The 20,061-nt window shown below is 38.3% G+C and overlaps 1 protein-coding gene across 6 annotated transcripts in view; it reads right to left on the bottom strand.

Moving 5' to 3' along the window:
* MAPK14 (mitogen-activated protein kinase 14) overlaps positions 1–20,061 on the bottom strand; it is a 74,757-nt gene that overhangs the window by 53,911 nt on the left and 785 nt on the right. The window lies entirely within an intron of this gene.

Raw genomic sequence — 20,061 nt, 5'->3', positions numbered from 1 at the left:
TTTTTTTAACTTTTATTTATTTTGAGACAGAGAGAGACAGAGCATGAATGGGGGAGGGTCAGAGAGAGGGAGACACAGAATCTGAAACAGGCTTCAGGCTCTGAGCTGTCAGCACAGAGCCTGACACGGGGCTCGAACTCACGGACCGTGAGATCATGACCTGAGCCGAAGTTGGACGCTTAACCGACTGAGCCACCCAGGCGCCCCTGTTTTGTTACATTCTAATACACTCACCACAAGCATCCAATTCAATCTTTTAAAAATATAAATTAGATGACACTACCCACTGCTTTCAAATCCTTCAAGAAATTTCCTCGGTACATAAAATACAATGCAAGTTTCCTATCATAGCCTACAAGGCTCAGATGACATGACCACCAATGACCACTCTAACCTGCTCCTGCATGACTCTTTCCTTTCCCCCAGCCACTATGTTTTGAACATGCTGGCTCCTTTTAGTTCCTTAAACTCTTCAGACAGGCTGTTTCTGGTTCCGGAGCTGCTCTTCTCTCCCACCTCCACTCTACCCTACAGCCGAAGCCTTCTTCTTCAAGCATTGGTTCAAATAGCCATCCCCCTCAGAGATGTATCAACAGGTCTGTTATTCTCTGTCACAACACCCTCCTTCTTGTTTCCTTCCTTACCCTACAAAAAGGGAGGGGGTGTTCTCTTCTCTCCCACTCCTGTTCCTACAAACCCATAAAATAATAACGTCTTCCCTCTTGGAAGTACCAACTAAACTTATACTCTTCTCTAAACCCCTCAATGGCTCTTGGGAGACAGAAAAGGGACCCTGCTATGTGACCCATCCTCCTCAACTCTCCACCTCAGTTTGCCTGCCCACCTGTAGGCTGAACATGTTCTCTCCTCCACTGATAAGCCCTTGGGGACCTCCTGGAGCAAGGAATGTCATCAGGTTTCTAGCTGACCTGCCTATGACTGAATGTGCAAGTTCAACTCAGTAGGGAAAAAATAAGAAGGCTACTTGAGCTGCCTGTCCAAGCTGTTCTCCATGCCAGCTTTACAGTAATAAAGTACATATTTTCATCTCTATTTGACTCCTGTATCTATTCAGCAAAAGGTAGGCTAGGATTAATCAGTACCCTATCCCAATAATCACAATTTATTACTGTATGTTTATTTGCCACCCAGCAGGGTGGTTAAATAAGGGCTAGGGCTTTGGTATTAGACAATCTGGATTTTAATTCAAATTCTGTTACTTAGTAGCTATATAATCTTGAGAAAGTTAATTAAATTCTCTCGGGCTTATATATAAAATGAGGATAAGGTACGTATCTAATAAAGAGAATGCTTGTTAAGATTAAATGTGATAACTTTTGTAGTAGCTTTAGCAAAAGGGCCTGGCCTATAGTAAAGCTTAATTATTAGACATTAATAATGTCTGCCTTTCCCATTCATCGTAAGCACCTGGAGGGCAGTTACTGTCTTCTGGTTTATCACTTCTGTATTGCACAGTACTTAGCATAATGCCCGGCAGGGGCACACTCTCAAAATATGCTTAACAAAAGCATGAAAGAGTATTTTGTAATGCAGTTATCTGAAACATGAAAGAAAAATCTTCAACTTTATTATTTGGCTCTCAATTTTTACAAATTCAGTAGCATCCAGGGGCACCCAGCTGGCTCAGTCGGTGGAGCGTGCGACTTATGATCTCGGGTTGTAATTTCGAGCCCCACGTGGGGTGTAGAATTACTTAAAAATAAAATCTTAAAAGAAAAATAAATTCAATAGCATCCAACAAGAAACTGATAGTAATGTTAAAAACATACAATCATTGAATGCTTTGTTATTGCAAGATACTGTTTTTAGATCTTTACATAAATGAACATCTTTATCAAAAAGACATCATTATTGGGGCGCCTGGGTGGCTCATTTGGTTGAGCGTCCAACTCTTGGTTTTGGCTCAGGTCATGATCCCAGGGTCATGGGATCAAGCCCAGCATTGGGCTCCCTGCTGAGCATGGAGCCTGCTTGGGATTCTCTCTCTCTCTGCCCCTTTCCTCAGCTGGTGCATGCTCTCACTCTCTTAAAAGAAAAAGACATTATTATTATTTCCATTGTACAGATGAGAAAACTGAGGCACAAAGCGATTAAACAATGTGCCCACAGTATGGACAGAAAATGGCAGAGCTGAGATTCAGATTCAACTGGTATGTTTTCAAGCACGAACTCTTAATGGATACCATTGAATGACTCCTTAATGGATCTCTGTATGGAACTCTTAAAGAATAATCAAGTTCAACTTTGCCAACAGTTCAGTCCATTTTAAATATATCCTAATTGTATCAACTCTGCTTTTCTAAAATGCTTCCTACTATAATTAATTGCATTTCATATGGACAAAGTATTTCTTGTAATTTTACATTGAACTCAGGATAGCATTAATAAGCATTTCAGAAGAAAAAACTTTCACTCTGGATGCATTACTTTATGTAGGGGAAGTTTCTCAATCCCTAAAGTTCTAACTACTCCCTGTGAATTTAGGACACTGATGGAGTCAATGATGTGGTTTCTTACAAATACCAAAGTATCACTTCCTGAGTATTTGCTGAAATATCTCCTTCACGAGAGCTTTATGGATATAAAAGAAACACTAAACATAGTACCTGATATCACAGAACTTGCCATCTGAGATTATGAAACATACATGAAAGCAAAGAACACCCAACAACACAGTGTAACTATACACAGTTGACGTTTCTACAAAGCGGGTTCAAAAATATATACATTGAGTATATAAATTTATATATAGTGGCGTCCAGCTGGCTCAGTCGCAAGAGCATGTGACTCTTCATCTCAAAGTTGTGAGTTCCAGCCTCATGTGAGGTGTAGAGATTACTTAAATAAAACTTAAAAAAAAAAAATGTACTTATGGGGTGCCTGGGTGTCTCAGTTGGTTAAGCGTCTTGATTTTGGCTCAGGTCACAATCTCAGGGTCATGAGACCGAGCCCAGTGTGGGTTAATATTCTCTCTCTCCCCCTCCTCCCTCCACTCTTTCTGCCCCTCTCCTGCTCTCACTCTCTCACTTGTGTGTACTCTCTCTCTATAAAAATTAGATTAAATAAAAATAACACTCACACTCTCTCACTTGTGTGTTCTCTCTAAAAAAATTAGATTAAATAAAAATAATAAAAATTACATATAATATATAAATTGGGTTCAAAATATGCAAATGTTTACTGCAGCCTGTTCACAAGAACAAAACCAGAAATGACCTTAATGTCCAACGACAGAGAATTTAGATTATGGTACATTCTCCCATATATTGTAGCCATTAACAAGAATCTCCACGGAGTACTAACATGTACATGTTATATTCTTGATGGGAAGAAACAACTTTCAGAAGTAAAGAATGAGCCTATCTGTGGAAAAAAAAAGTGTACTTGTACATGTATATATACATGTGCAGACAAGAAATATCTAAAATATTCAGAATTTTAACATTTTTACTTATTTATATTTTTCTATCCTCTGATTTTTTTAAAAAATGAGCTTATATCTTTTAATAAGGTCATTAGTGAATTACAAGCATAAGTCATCTATATTGTTCTATTAACCTAAAATAAAAAATAGGTACTAACTTTAATAAAGCCACTATTAACATTGTATCTCCTTCAAATGATACTTACATAGCTATACTCACAGAACATAAATTTGTATCCTCTGTTCGTAAGCCATAAGCATTTTTCATTTTACTAAACAATAATTTACAGTAATTTCCTTAAATATCTGCACCACAATCTACTTAACTATTCTCTTTACTGATGGGCATTATAGCCATTCTATTCATTCACATACACAAATACTATAAAAACTACTACAATGGACATCTTAATTCATACTGCTTCATCAATAATTGCATGATTTCCCTAGAATAATTTTTACTTCAAAGGACATACACTTACACTTTTTAAAACAGAATACGCTTACAAAAGAGAACAAGCAGGAATTGTTCAGAGAAACTGCTTTCTGTTTATCAGTTAAGCAAAATCCCTATAGCAAAGCTACTGAAACAAGGAACATACGACCCATCCCCAACACCACTGCTTTAAGCATTTAACTGCTCTGACCTAGCCTCCCATTACTATCACTAATCAAAACAATGTTTGGAGAGAGGAGAAATCACTCATTTCATCCTAAATTGAACACTGTAATCACCCAAAGCAGAAATTATTAACAATTTCTTAATCACCTAATAAAACCAATTAAATACCCAAAGGAAAGAAATCCAAATTTACTGAATACCTGACCATGTCACATACTATCTGGGAAATGTTTAATCCTTATAATAACTTTTTGAGATAGTTATATTTACTTTCCAAAATAAGAAACTGATGGTGAGAAGTATTAACAACTCACCCAAGGTCATGTAACTCATACACAGTGGGATTCAAACCTAGATTGGTCTAATTTCAGTGTTCACTCTTTTTCCAGAATGCCAAACTGCCCAGGATTAAGGGCAACCCAAGGAGCAGCTACTGGCTTTGCCTTTATGATAATGATTCACTTACTAGTATTACCAGTTGGGCCTCTTAATCACATTTTTTAAATTAGAGCTACAAATAAAAGCCTTGTTTTCATGAACAACATCATAAAATGGAATTATCTTTACAATGGTGAGGTTCTCCAAACTAAAACTCAGGATACATTGCTTGATAAGTTTTTCCTCCAACTGTAAATTCACATAAAGTCTCCCAAAGTTCTAAAATTAACTCACATTTTGTAAAGTTATTGATATGGTAAAGAAAAAACTAAAGAAAAAAATGTAAAACTCACTGAAAGCAGTTATGTCACAGTCACTCATCTGCTATGAATCCAGTGCATAGGATATAATATTCATTAAATAAAACTGAATGGTTAAGTACACATTCATACTTGCCTCCTCCCTCCCTGAAAAAAACTGGCTTACTAGATTCTTAATATATCCTAATATAATTGTTTAACTTCTAAATTTATTTATCCTACTTTATTCCACAATGGATTTAAAGCAGCCTGGAACTGTACATACATAATTTGAAATGACAGTGATTACAGGAGAATAAACTCTGGACGGATGAGGTTAATATACAAATGTATATTATGAGGGGCGCCTGGGTGGCTGTTACGTCCCACTTCAGCCTAGGTCTTGATCCTGCAGTTTGTGAGTTCAAGCCCCACATCGGGCTCTGTGCTGACAGCTCAGAGCCTGGAGGCTGTTTGGGATTCTGTGCCTCCCTCTCTCTCTGCCCCTCCTCCAATCATGCTCTCTCTCAAAAACAACCATTTAAAAAATTGAAAAAAAAATGTATATTGTGAGGTCCTTTCTAAATACCCATTAGAGGTGGGTCTCAATTTTGGCTCTGAGTCCACTAAAGCCATCACACAACAAGAGAACACAACCAGTTAAGACATGAGTCACAGGAACCATATAATAAAAACAAACTGGGTACTCAGGAGAACTGAAGAAAGGCATAATTATTCCTGTAGTAAAACCAGAGAAAAGTTCCTCCTGTGTACGTTTATGAAGGAGACACTGTATAATGTTGTAAAAATGTCCTAATCAACATTCTTACACAAATATAATAGTGGGTTTCTGATGGTTCTTTTCTTAGAGTATCCATCAGTGGAGACTTTCATAAAGCCAACATACAGTTCATTATTAGCAAAGGTGGGTGGAGAGTACATAATAGCATGGCACTCTGCTCTCTGACGGACTTAATCAAAGAGGAACTCTTAAGTGTGTTTAGAAAAAAAGACAGTAAGTTCCATGTTCCTCAGAATCCTCCAAAGAGGATTTTCACCAACTGAGCTTTTGACAGGTTTAGAGACACAGGTTTTGTTTCTGCTCCGTGGCTGGCACCCAGCTTGCAGATTTTGTGTAGCAAAGTAGAGGCAGATCAACACACTCTCCCAGCCAGGTGAGCTGCTAGGCAGAGGAAGAGAGACAGCCCCTTAAGAAAGGCGAGGGGCTGCGTACCGAGGACAAGTGCCCACACTCACAGAGTGTGGGAGTGTACAAATGACAGCACCAGGTCTTTTCTCAAAAAACAATTGGGGTTTTCCGCAAACAGAATGAAGAATGAGCAATCACCTGACAAGTCTCTGAGTAATCTGTGGGGATCAGAAGTGGTTTTACAGTTTCTTTCAATGGTCATAGATGACTTCACTGATCCCTGAATGATGTTAATGAGAAAAAAAATGAACCCTCAATCATGGTTAAAAAGACAAACACAATTTTATTTTTGGAAATTAATGAAAAATTTAAATATATTAAAATTTGTAGTTACAATGAATTAACAAATTCTCATTAGTGCATTAAATTAACTAAAATACCTAAGGGGAGAGGTACCTGGGTGGCTCAAGGGGTTAAACATCAACTAGATTTGGGCTCAGGTCATGATCTCACGGTTCACCGGATCCAGCCCCACGCCCGGCTCTGTGCTGACATGAAGCCTGCTTGGGATTTTTTCTCTCTCTCTCTGCCCCTCCCCTGCTCGTGCGCGTGTGCGCTCTCTCTCAAAATAAATAGACTTGAATGTGTATCTAAGGGGAAAGAAATAGTTTGCAAAAACATGACATCTCTTCTCCCGATCATACAGTGTGAGACTTTTTTCCAATTGAATTCAGGTTAATTGATAACAGCCTTTAAAATGTGCCTTTTAAATAACTAAGTAACTTATACTACTAACTTGGGAACTTTCTCTTTACCTAGAACACCTGATACAAATTTCAATCTACAGCATACTGGAAATATTTTTTGGCACACATCTCCCTCTATTACAGAAATCCACTTTTCCTTTCTTCTAAATTCAGGCAAATGTGCAAGTATCCCTGTAGTTTTTTATTTTTATGCTCTACCCCTCCATTTTGGAAATAATGTCATGAAAATAAGGCAAATTTATGCAAAAACTAGAACTCAAGTTTTGATTTAGGAACCTCAAAAAATATTCAGAAAAGCAAGAAACTTAAAACGGACTTTCAAAACTTGTAACATTTGAAACATTGTTAGTTTTTTTTTTTTAAATATCTTCACTAACTCTCAAATACTTTTTCTAAATAACACTTTGATTTTTTTTTAAAAAATCACAAAATTATTTGACTATTTGCAACTATATATAGTACTTTTAAGTGGAATTTAGTTTCTTACAATAACACTTTCATACTTATGGGCAGAACAACAGATGTTATTAACACAATTGTTACAAGTATGTACAACATGATCAGTTCTCTAGCTTTTCAGTTTTAAATATTCCTGTCAAAGAAGCTCAAAACACAAATAACATCTAAAAAACCCTATCAACGGATTAGTACCCTGAATGGAAAAAGGAATTTAATTGACCACATAACTTGCCTTACATAACTATTAAGAACTTTTATGCAAATTCAGTATTTTCATGAAAATCTCATTCAGATAGGAAAATGTATTTGTGACAGGATTTATCAGGGACACTAGTTATGTGGCTGGAATTCAGGGCATGACAACACATATGTGAGATACTTGCCACTCCTGATTGGCCCAATTCTTGCTGCAAAACTTCTAAGCAACTGGAGCAAAAATGTTTTTCACAATTGCTTCAATTTTTATTAGCCCGATGAAAACTAAAATTCAAACAATGCAGAAATTCACTTAGACGTGCAGTCTAAAAATCCAAACTGGGGCGCCTGAGTGGCTCAGTTTGTTAAACATTGGACTCAGGATTTCGGCTCAGGTCATGATCTCAAGGTGGTGAGATCGAGCCCCACACACTGCTCTGGGTGCAGAGCCTAAGGTTCATTCTCTCTCTCTCTCTCTCTCTCTCTCTCTCCTGTTGTCCCTCCCCTGCTCATTCCCCCTCCCCTTCTAAAAAACAAAACAAAAACAAAACAAGAAAGAAAATAAAATGATTTTTGTAAGATATTTCTTCATTGAAGCTTTAAAAGTCACAGTGGAGGGATGTCTGGGTGGCTCAGTCAGTTAAGCCTCCAGCTCTTGATTTTGGCTCAGGTCATGATCTCATGGTTCCTGGGATTGAGCCCCACATTAGACTCTGTGCTGACAGCACAGAGGCTAGTTGGGATTCTCTCTCTTTCTCAAAATAAACAAATAAACTTTATAAATAAGTAAATAAATGCCACAGTGGTGTCTGTTACCATATTTTTTTTTACTTTATTTTTTATTTTAGAGAGAGAGACAGTACAAGCAGGGAAGGGGCAGAGAGAGAGGGAGAGAAAGAATCACAAGCAGGCTCCATGCTCAGCGCAGAGCCCGACGTGGGGCTCAATCCCACCAACCTGGGATCATGACCTGAGCTGAAACCAAGAGCCCAACGCTCCACCAACTGAGCCACTCAGGTGCCCCTGTTAACATATTTTTTTTATTGCAAATGCAAAATGATACATATGCATCAAGAACAATAGTTACCTCATGTTGATTACAAAAATATTACATGTGGATTATTTTATTACATGTGGCATTATTTTCCCAAGCCTCATTAGAATGTTGTCACCATGGGTTTATCTTCTCTACTTTTGTGTTTGAAAACTTCGGTAACAAACGTTTTGAAGTTATCATTAAATAATGTTTAACTGCATGCAAGCAAATATGAAATAAACTAACCATGCTACATTGTAACTATTTAGTATTACAATCAATGAACTTTGCTTTGCTACTACAATTAAAAGGCTTTTACAGTAATAGTGCTGATAGGCTTCATATCCAGAAAAGCACCCTTACAAGTATATGCTATGAACATGAGTATCTATAGATGCATGTAACAGCCATTAATGTGCCTTCACAATTTTTGGTTTGCTTCGTCTGTGACTCTCCATCTTATATGACATATATTTTACAGTAACATTTAATGTATTACCCCCAGATTTGGTGGCTTAAACAAGATTTGTTATCTCACAGTTTTTGTGAGTCAGGAATTGGGGAGCAGGATGCTGAGTGGTTCTGGCTCATAGTCTCTCATGAGGGTGCAGTCAGGATGCTGGCCTTAGTTGGCTACAGTCATCTGAAGGCTTGACCGAGGCTGGAAGCGCCACTTCCAGGATGGCTGCCTTACATGGCTTTGGCAGGCCTCAGTTCTTCGCAATGCGGGCTTCTCTTCAGGACTGCTTGGGTGTCTTCTCAGCATAGCTGCTGGCTGTCCCTGAAGTGGTGGTTCTCAACAGAAGGCAGTTTTCCCCCAGGGGATATTGGATAATGGCTGAGTCATTTTTGCCTATTACACCTGAGGGGGGGCAGTGTTGAGGGGGCTGGGGAGGGGGGTGCTATTGGCATCTCTATATGGGTAGAGGCCAGGGATACTGCTAAACATCCCTCACAGCAAAGAGTTATCTGGCCCAAAATGTCAATAATGCTGAAGTTGAAAAACTGCTCTAGAGAAACTCATTTCAGAGAAACGTTCAGAGAAAAGAGCAAGATGGGGGCCACATATCTTTTATGACCTGCCCTCAGAAATCACACTCCATCATTACTACACATTCCATATATTAGAACAGTGAGTCAGTAAGTCCAACCTTCACTGAGGGTGAAGATTATGAGTTCCACCTCTGTAAAGGAGAAGCATCAAATAATTTATGGTCATATTTTTAAATCACTAAACATAGTGACTTGATTTTTTTAAACAAAATATTGGAATTTTCGAGATATCTCAGTTACTTTTGGGAATATTGTATTACTTAAGAATCTTTTTACTGCCCAAGGAAAATCACTGGAATTCCATTTAACAAAGCTACTTTTCATCCTAGTGAATGGTCTCTGCAGGATTTTGATGCTCTAATCTCAAAATTTTCTTTTTTTTATTTATTTTTTATTTTTTTTTTAACGTTTATTTATTTTTGAGACAGAGAGAGACAGAGCATGAATGGGGGAGGGGCAGAGAGAGAGGGAGACACAGAATGGGAAGCAGGCTCCAGGCTCTGAGCCATCAGCCCAGAGCCCGAGGCGGGGCTCGAACTCACGGACCGCGAGATCGTGACCTGAGCTGAAGTCGGACGCTTAACCGACTGAGCCACCCAGGCGCCCCTAATCTCAAAATTTTCTATTAAGCATAAACGTATGCGGTGTGATACAGAGAAAAGTAAACTAGTAGTCAAAAGATCTGAGTTCTAGTTTTGGTTCTGACACTTCCTAGCAGGTGATCTCAGACAAAGTTTCTACAAGCCTGTTCCCAAATCAATAAAATGGGGGTATCACCAGCTCTCTTTATCTCACAATGCTGTTTTGAGGTTCAAATAAGATTATGTGACTACTTTATGAACTATTAAAGATAGTTTTAAATGTTTTAAGTTGAGGGGTGCCTGGGTGGCTCAGTCAGTTGAGCGTCCGACTTCGGCTCAGGTCATGATCTCACAGCTCGTGAGTTCAAGCCCCACGTCGGGCTCTGTGCTGACAGCTCAGAGCCTGGAGCCTGCTTCAGATTCTGTGTCTCCCTCTCTCTCTGTCCCTGACCCACCTGCATTCTATCTCTCTCTCTCAAAAATAAATAAACATTTAAAAAAATTTAAATGTTTTAAGTTGAAATAACATGCTATTATAAAATAGTTTCACAATCAGCTTCCAGCATGGGGTTTAACACATAGTAGATTGTCAATATGTATTTTTAGATCTCTTATTCTCAAATCTGAGGTTGAGTAAACCTCTGAGATAACAGTAAAATAGAGAAATTAAAATATAATTGAGGGACCAAATCCTTGATCATTTGTTGTCATGATATGGATAACTAAAATATAGTTTCCTCAAGTTAAAATATGCATTATTCAGCAATTAGATAGGATCTAAGACTACAATCAGCAACATAATGTAGCCAATATTTTAGACACTGAACTAAAACAAAAAACAAAAAATCCCTTTATTATTTGTTTCCAAACCTAAACCATGAAGGAGAGCAGAAGCTATAGGTGATCTGTGTATCCTCCAGTACCTGGAACATAATGCAAGATTAATAAATACATACCAAAACAGGTAGTTCTTGACCTCAAGAAACTGAGAAATCTAGCTGGGGAGTCAATAAATACTCACATAAACAAATCACTGAAGACCTTTAAAAGCAATACATTTGCTTCTTCCAATCCATTCTACACACTCCAGTCAGTATCAATTTTAAAACACTTTTCTCTCGATACTTTACAACTCAAGAAACTTTAACAGCCCTCCATGGCCTAGAAAAATGCAACTGCCTTAGCCCTACTCCAGACCTAGTTCTTCATTTCTGGGTGTAGGACCCAAGTGCCTACAAATGATTCGGAAGTACAACCAGAATGAGAACCACAACTGGGTTCACCCTACCTGAGATATTCTTGCTGTCAAGCTAGTCCATCTCATAACTAATTCTCTTAGTTATGTTTTCTCCTGTTACCTTAAAACATTCCCTTTCCTCCTCTCCAAATATTACCCATCTTTCAAAATAATCTTCAAATGCTTTTTCTTCCATGAAACCACTCAAACTACAAAAGCCCACAATGCACCCATACCTCTAGACACATCAATACCTTTTTTATATACACAGTTCACTTATATTTTATGTCTACTTCTTTTAACATTGATGGACATTTAACACTAATGGATGACCAACAGATTTTCTTCACTACAGTAAATCTAAAGCATAAACAAATACATATACACACACATTTCTAACTCTCAAAATCATGCTGCCTTAATATTAGTTAGAAACCTTCAGGTACTTGACTCATTATACGATTGCAGTTTTCATGAGCACTGTCATTTATCAGTGCCAATGAAAGCTTCCTTCAAACATCACCTCCATATCTCTTAGGATGAACCATATAAGCTTATAACATCAATCTATTCGTAGGGTAGTTAGTGCCACATTTGAGATCATCCTCAAGCAATGTGTAGAAAAATTATCAAGGGAAAGCATGAAACATTACATTTCAATGGACTTGAAATCCAAAGGGTTAGATATTTCTGAGATAAGGTTTGGAAATACAAATATGGACATACAAGTGTATGAGCAAGGCTACTGTTAAGATTGTATCAGATGATAAATTCAAAAAGAATATGCACAGAAAGTATAGTTTTTCTATCTTTTTGGAGGTGGAAGGTTCAAGTTATCCTATCTAGTTTTTCCTCAGGGCTAATCAACCCAAATATGTAGGGTTATATAAGTAGGTCTCAACAAAGGGTGATTTGTCCCCAGGGGACATATGGCAACGTCTAGAGACATTTTTGGTTGTCACAACTGGAGGTTGCTACTGGCGTCTAACAAGTAGGGTACAGGGATGCTGCTAAACATCCTACAATGCCTAAGAGCCCCCCACCAACAAAAAAAATTATCTCACCCAAAATGTCAATAGGTTGAGTAACCCTAGGTTATATTATATTTGGAAACGTAAACACAGCTTGATAGATGTTCATGAAACTGTCTGTTTTCTTAATTTGCTATTTTCCTCCCTTTGGTTCCCTTTAGCATCGATATCATTTAACTTATTGAGATTGCTAACCTCAAAGGAGATCATTCAAAGCATAAAGAAGGCACTTAGGACGCTAAACTAGGAATAGAAAATGAAGCAAGACAAACGTATAATGTCAAGAAAACTATTAGAAGTTTATCAATATAAGATGTCAACATCGATATTTCACTTCGATTTAATACTAAAATCATTAGGAAGCCTAATTTTATTACACCAAATGAGGAAGATAACTAAGATTTTCTGAGCATTTGGTAGCCTGGAGCAGAAAACGTAAATAGAAACTATTATGCAAAAGTCTAAGTTCAAGAGGCTCAAGTTAGCTAAAGCCCTACATGGATATCACAGAAGAGGGGGGTAAAAAAAAAAGAAAGAAATAGCTCTTGGGGATATTAAGAATAAAGCATTTATTTCTGGGGATAAAGTTCTTTTTACCACAGGAATGAGGAAATACAAAAAAGAAGAATTCGATATTACACTTGCATAACCCAGACACTTCAGGCTGAATGTCACAGGACAGACTAAGGGCATGATTAAGGGCACCATCCCAAGTGGAAGTACAGGACTGGGTTAAGAATCTAAAGGACCTCTACCCTCACAGTCCCTTGCTTCCCCTAAAACACAGCCTCCCTGAGCCCTAGGCAGATCAAAAGAAGAAGTTCTGACCTATTGTGGGCACGTGCTGATGTCATCACTTTCTAGATCTGAATCATCAGATGAAAAGGCTTCTCTGACACAGATTTCCAATACATATCCTTACACAAAGTTGCCCTAGATATAAAAAGTGACCAGTATATCACTGGAGTCAAGAGAGACACAAAAGAATCTAAAAGAAAATTTCAAGGGAAGCAGTAGAAACCTAAAGGTAGATATGAGATGGCAACTTAAGTGAAAGAATGCAGAATAGAACAGCTACAGAGGACATCCAAAGCAATTTCTGAGGAACCATTGTAAACGTGTCCCTTTTAGACTGATATGTTCAAAAGCAGGCACCCTTCCTGCTTTTTCAGTTTTTTTTTTTTAATCTTTATAAACACAACACCTAACACAGTGCTTAGCACTGCCAATATTGAATTAATGAATTCAAGAAAACAAAGGGGACAGTTGGTATGCTTTTTTGCCTTTTTTTTTTTTTTTTTGTGGCATGCTTGTGTGTTGTGTGATGCCTACACTCTGGACCATAAGCCTGCAAAAGCAACCAATGCATACTTGTGGGCAGACTGACAGTAAAACACACATACTCACATACCTTCCTTCATGTCACAGGCACAGTGACAATACCACCAAGGCCTAGAGGTTTTGAGGAAAACAAGGAAGTCTGTAACAACATCATTCAAAGTAACAGGAGCCAACGTGTTCGGGGTCTAAAGTTACTCAGACAGCAGCCAGACAAAATAAACATTTGTTCTATTACCTTTTTGTTATGTTGCCATGGGAATCTGTGTTTAGGAACACTTATTTTCCGCAACTAGATGATAGAGCAGTAAAAGGGGGATAGCTCCCGTGAAAGAGGAGAGAAGCCTGTATCTATAAAGGCCAGGAAGACAATAAATCCTATGGGGTTTTGTAAGGTCACATACATGCAGGATCTTTCCATCCATTCAAATTAATCGATCTATTTCAATTTATTCAAGTTAACAGAGACGGCTTTGGAGCCTCACAGCTAAAACATTAGTAACAGGTAACAGTCATTGGGGGAAGGTGGAGGAATGTAAAGCAGATGCAGAGCCAAATAAAACAAAAAATAAATGAGATCTGCAATGCTGAAGGCAGGTAAAAATGTCTTTTAAAATATGACCCAATAGTACGAAAAAACCTAGAGGCCCAAAGAAGTTAGAAAACATTCAACCTGCCAGCAGGCTAATCTTCTTTTGTCAGCAGAAGTCTAGAGCTAATCTCTTTGCTCCCTTCCTTTTGGCAACAGAAACCTGAAAAAGTGAAATAAGCCCATGTTATTTAAAGAGCTGGACTGGAATACCCTGAATTTCTAGGGCCCAACAGAAGTACTGGCTCCGGTACTCAGAGCCTTCTGGAATGACAGTTGTGCGCATGGGTTGGGGCAATGCACCAACTCATCGGACTCCTCCATTCTACCCTGAAGTATTATTAGCACCTCTAATGGGTGCTCACAGTTCTTACAAAAGTTCTTAAAAGGCCAAGTAAGGTCCTTCATGATCCCTGTGCATCTGCAGCCCCTCCACCCTCTTCTACTACTATTTGGCCCCTGGTTCATTCAGTGCTAGCCAGACTGGTCTCCTAGCTATTCTGGAGAAAGAGGCCTTTGCCTCAGAGCCTTTGCAACTCCTGATCCTTCAGCCTGGAATGTTCTTCCCTCCACACCCAAGTCCAACCAGTGTTCTAGATCACTTCCTGCAGGTCTTTGCTCAACTGTCACTTCATCATCCAGGCCCATCCTGACTATCCTGCTTAAAAGTGCAACACAGCCATCCCAGTAATTCCTCTCCTTACCTTGCTTCATTTCCCCCACAGCACCAACCATCTGACATAGTAAAATTTTTTTAAATTTATTATCTACTTCTACTTTCATCCCTCTTAGAATATAACTTCTTATGGGCACAAATTTTTCTCTGATTGTTCATACTCCATTTCCAACACCTGAAGAACGACCCATACATAGTAGACGCTCAGGGTATCAGTATAACACACAGTCCTATCCTCGAGGAACCCATCTTTCTTTCCCTTTGCTTTCACAATCCTTACAATACTCCAAAGTTCAGATAATGGCACTAAAATCTATCCATTTGTCCATAGTCAAAACTTAGGGGTCATCCTAGACTCCTCTCTTCTATACTCTTTCTCCCCCACCTTCCACCTAGGAGCCAACAACTCAGAATCCAGGACCCATTTGTCAAAAGTGCAGAATTTACAGACCACCATTTTCCTCATTCTTAAAAATAAATTCTTAACAGGAAATGCTGGAAAACCAGCTAATTTTATAAATCTTTAACACACATGCACTTAATTTATGAAAATCCCTGAAAGCTTTATTTACAAAAAAATTTTTTCAAGTTTAAATAGTTCTTTGTTTTTGTTTTTTGTTTGTTTGTTTCTCTTGTCCTGAAAAAACATGTGCGTGACTTCTAACTACATGGCAACCATGAGAGGAAATTCCTAGGTTCCAGGTCAGAGAAACTCACTTTACAATAAGGTTTTTATTGAGCATTACAGTAATGATACCTCTTAGATAGGAACAAACCAATACAAAATTTCACAGTAAAAAGCAAAAATCTAATGTATTTTCAAAAGCCTGGATAAGCAACTATTTCTATAATATCCTATAGTTATATAACACAAATATGTACAGATAGTCCCAACTTTACAAAATGCACATTGAAGAATTCCAAACCAACAGGATTCATAAATTCAGGAAATAACTATTTGCACTAATAATTACTTGGGGAAAAAAATGTAATCTGGGCAATGAGTTCATTTTTGGTCTATCAATTTTGAGGAAGAGGGGTAACTTTAATAAGTTAGGTCACTACCCGTCAGATTACCTAGGCAATGATGGTGGTGGGATTGGAGCTGTACAGTCACAGCTCTATTGCAAGTGACTCAGCAACCCTTCTTCACAAAAGAAGAGGGAAGGACAAACAGCACAAGAGAAGATGTCATCACACAACCTCAGCAGCTTACATGGAGAGGAAAGACGACTTCTAAAGTGTCGAAACCCTAGAACCAAATCCAAGGTACCACTGGCAAGCAAGCCATTTCCTTCAACGGATGAATCTCGTTCTTCACCTATATAACTAGGTTAATAACACCAGACTTCAGAGAGCAGGTGAAGACTGAACGATAATGCTCTGAGTGAAAATACTTTATAGTGTAAAATCCCATACAAATGTCAATTTATACTAAAGTGAGAGTGATCTAGCCCAGTGAATTTTTCCACCTTTGGATCCTAAGCCTCAGGGGCTCAATGCCATGTGCACTGTTGCCCATGAAAGGCCAAAGTCAACACACAGATCACCTCTGAAGCTGAGCTAGAGGGAAATCAAAAACAGAGTACTCTTCAGTATCAAGAAATTAAACTGGTGGAACTGAAAAGCCAGAGATTCAGAATACTCTTATTTAAAAATGGGAGACAACAGAAAAGCATCAGTTAAAAAAAAAAAAAAAAAAGGATTCAGTAAATAAAATATGACTTTATAACAAACTTGACTGAATTCTTTCTTAAAAGTCTTTATATATAAATAATATAAATGTTTGCCACTATCTTTAAATATTTATTGGTTGGTACTGGCAACATGCAGCCAATCACCTTGCTTTTGGTTACAAACAAAAGCAAACGGGAAGAAAGATCAGCATGGGCCTATTATCACCACTAGAAAAATAAACAGCATGCCCCCCTTACTGATCAGGAGTCAAGAAAGTCATCTTTGCATAGTCAACAATGATGTATATTCATTTATTTGTGCCCTGGCTCATCCTAAAAGAAAAAAGAAGATTAAAAATGGTGAATGGCTAGTAACACTAAAAGTTAGCTTTGTTTATTTTTATCATATTTATGTATATACAATCTTGTTCCACAAAGCATTTAGGAAGTTGGATTTGATATCTTAGTAAATTTTGCCATCCTCTTACTAAAAATCTTGTATGTGCTTTATATACTGATGATAAATATAAACCACAAAGCAAAATGCCTAGAACATAGTAAGCAATCCATACAATGTAGTTCTTATTCGCATTAGGCTATAAGCTATCCGAGGGAATGGATTACCTCGTTCTGTCTTGTTCAGGGCTCTATCTCAAGAAACCTAGCCCGTTACCTAATCCGTAGTTAGTATCCAATATTGTTGAATAAACAACTGAATATGACTTAAGAGTAATTCTCAACTCTCGCCTATTTTATGGCTGCCAGTGCTCCACCTCCTCTAATCAACAGCAAAGGTCTGGAAAAACCATACCCAGAGGAAAGGCATTTAAGTTCCTGTTTATATTTCCTTAAACTCACCACAAAGAGTCCCCCCTTCTGTCTCCAAACCAGAAAATCAATGCTTCGCAACAATGTATTCTTAAACGATTTTGCTTCATTTCCCCTCACTGACAATGCACAAAGTTCCTTAAAACTTCAAGACTTGGTTTAGTTCCCTTTACCCCCTAAAAAGGAAAGGCATATCTATAAAACCTTATCAACTCTCAGTTTCTAGTCTGATTCCTTGATCTTTGATTCACAGTTGGTTATCATACAGGCTGCTACTTGCTTTTTTACTATATACTTAGTACAAATTAAAATAATGAAAATAGGCTTAATATAAGAAAACTTTTTAACTTATACATCAAAGCGTATCACACTTCAGAGCAATCAAATTAGGAAACTGACACATAGTTTAGTGAGGCTGCATTCCTTAAAACACTTTCAGAGATTCTTTTTTGGAACAGACTTCAGATCCAGTTCTACGAGTCACACAAGAAATTCTGTCATTACTTTACAGTTACAACTCCTATTTGACCTAAAACAGTATCATCAACTTGAATGCCTAATCTTTTTCACCAGACGTGAGTACAAACTCTCTTATTTGGATTCAGTTTGATTTTGTTATTCCCTAAAGTCAAATCTGCTCCCAAAGGATGAAGGTAGTGAAAAATAACACAGGCTCCAGAAAGGATACTAAAAGAAATTAAAGAAGAAAAAAAAATGTTTTCTGCAACACCCGAAAAACTGCTAATTGAAAGAAACTCTTCAAGTAACTCTGAATGAGAGAACACTTACTTGCAAATCCAAATTTTGATATTTTCAATCCAAAATCAGTTACATTTATTTACAGTCAATTGTCACATAGTATCAGATGTATATTCCTCCACCAATATACCATAGGCTACACTTCCAATCCCTTGGGGAAATACTACTAAAAAACAATGAACAAGCTCTGCCCCCCTGTAAAAACACTTAAGAAACTTAACAGTGGAGGTCTCTGAGGAAAGGAATAGCATGGCTGGAGAACAAGAAAGGAAATATCCTTTTATACAATGTGCATGTATTACCTATTTTTAAAAATCTGTTTAACAAAGTACTTCAAAGTGTCAGAAACTGCAGGCTTCTGTAAGCCAGAAAGTATAGTACTAAAGAAATGTAAAGGTCATTTTAATGACACTTTACTGTAAATCTGGATCTCTAGTTCCAGTGCAAAGCTGTTCATACCAACAACAGGAAAACTGCAAGCAGTTCTTTTGAAGTTCACTAAACTCCCCATAGTTAAGATATTCTGCTTTACCATTCCATTAAAGTTTAGGCATCATTGGAAACAAAAACTTGGTACTATAAAAATTAACGTGTCAATTCAAGAATGAAAAATAGAGGTAAAATAATCAGCTATTAAAGGAGCCACAATCCAAATACATCTTTGAAAATGAGCAAAAACACACACACACACATATGTGTATATGTAGTAAAATGTTGCAAGTTCCCTTAAAATGTAAACTGTCGCACTATAAAAATGGGGAAAGATGTCAAGCATGGTACCATCAGCAACTTAACTCAAGCAGCTTGAACTAGAAAATGCAATATGATCTGTTGCTTGACACAGTTGCACAATCTCAATTACCCAGAAGATTCTACCAAACAGGAAATTCATAATGTGACTTTAAGAAACACAGGAATTACAAAGATTAACACGTCCAAACGCCTGGAGTTTGTTCCAAAACAAAAAAAAATAATAATTTTATAAAGGCCCTTTTCAAATGATGCATGCGCATGAATACATGAATTACTCTCAGATCAGCAGCTCTCAAGACACAGCAAATCTAAACTACAGGGTATAAAACCTAAGTTAGTGAAACATTTCGGATCCAGAAGTGTTACATCAATTTCATTTAAAACACACACAATGTGAATGAAAGCTGAGATGTGTCTCTTCCTTCCTCTGGGTTACATTCCATATCCTTCTGAAAACCATGGTGTACCTCACGCTACAAATGGAGACAAGTTCCCTGCAAACTCTCTAAGGGACTTTGAAAACGGTTATTCGCAAGATGTCTTGCAATTAAAAAAACAACATTTACAATACCTCCCCGCATTGTCAACAACTTTTTGATCTCGAGCGCGTCCAACGGATCTGAATCTCACTTGCTCCAAAGGAGAAAACTGTTTTGTCAAAACAATACCTAAATGAGCAGCGGTATGTGACTAATCAGTGAGGCCGCCAGTTTCTCAAGCTGCAGTATTCTTGCAGGCACTACCACCCACCCCCACTCTGCGAAAAGGAAATACGCTTTCAGCCGAATCGGAAACACACCACTCAAGCTGGCACTGGGCTCGCCGAGATAAAGTCGGTATTTCGGGCTCTATGGGTCGCTGCTGATTCAAGTGCGAATTCAAAAAGAATGCTTCTCAAAAGGAGATTTCGAAAGAGGTTTGCAAAAGAAGCCGGGACAGAACGCCCTTCGTCGTCAGTTTTGTTCAGACGACCGCGCTCTCCCGGTCGAGCTTTGCCCTTCTGCTTCTCCCCGCAGCTCCCAGGGCTTGTCTGCTTAGAGGGCACGCTCGGCGCCCAAAGCGGGAGCACCTCCGGAGAGGGTCTTTCTGCTCCATGCGGGCAGGGAGACCCCCGAAGAGACACCCCCGCCTCCAGGCCAGCCCCCGGAACAGAACCCCACCCCCCACCCCCAGCCGACAGGCGCAGGGT

Source organism: Prionailurus bengalensis, chromosome B2 (assembly GCF_016509475.1).
Source record: "Prionailurus bengalensis isolate Pbe53 chromosome B2, Fcat_Pben_1.1_paternal_pri, whole genome shotgun sequence".
Classification (NCBI taxonomy): Eukaryota; Metazoa; Chordata; class Mammalia; order Carnivora; family Felidae; genus Prionailurus; species Prionailurus bengalensis.
Note: the sequence above shows the minus strand (reverse complement) of the source record. Positions and strands in the feature narration are given on the sequence as shown.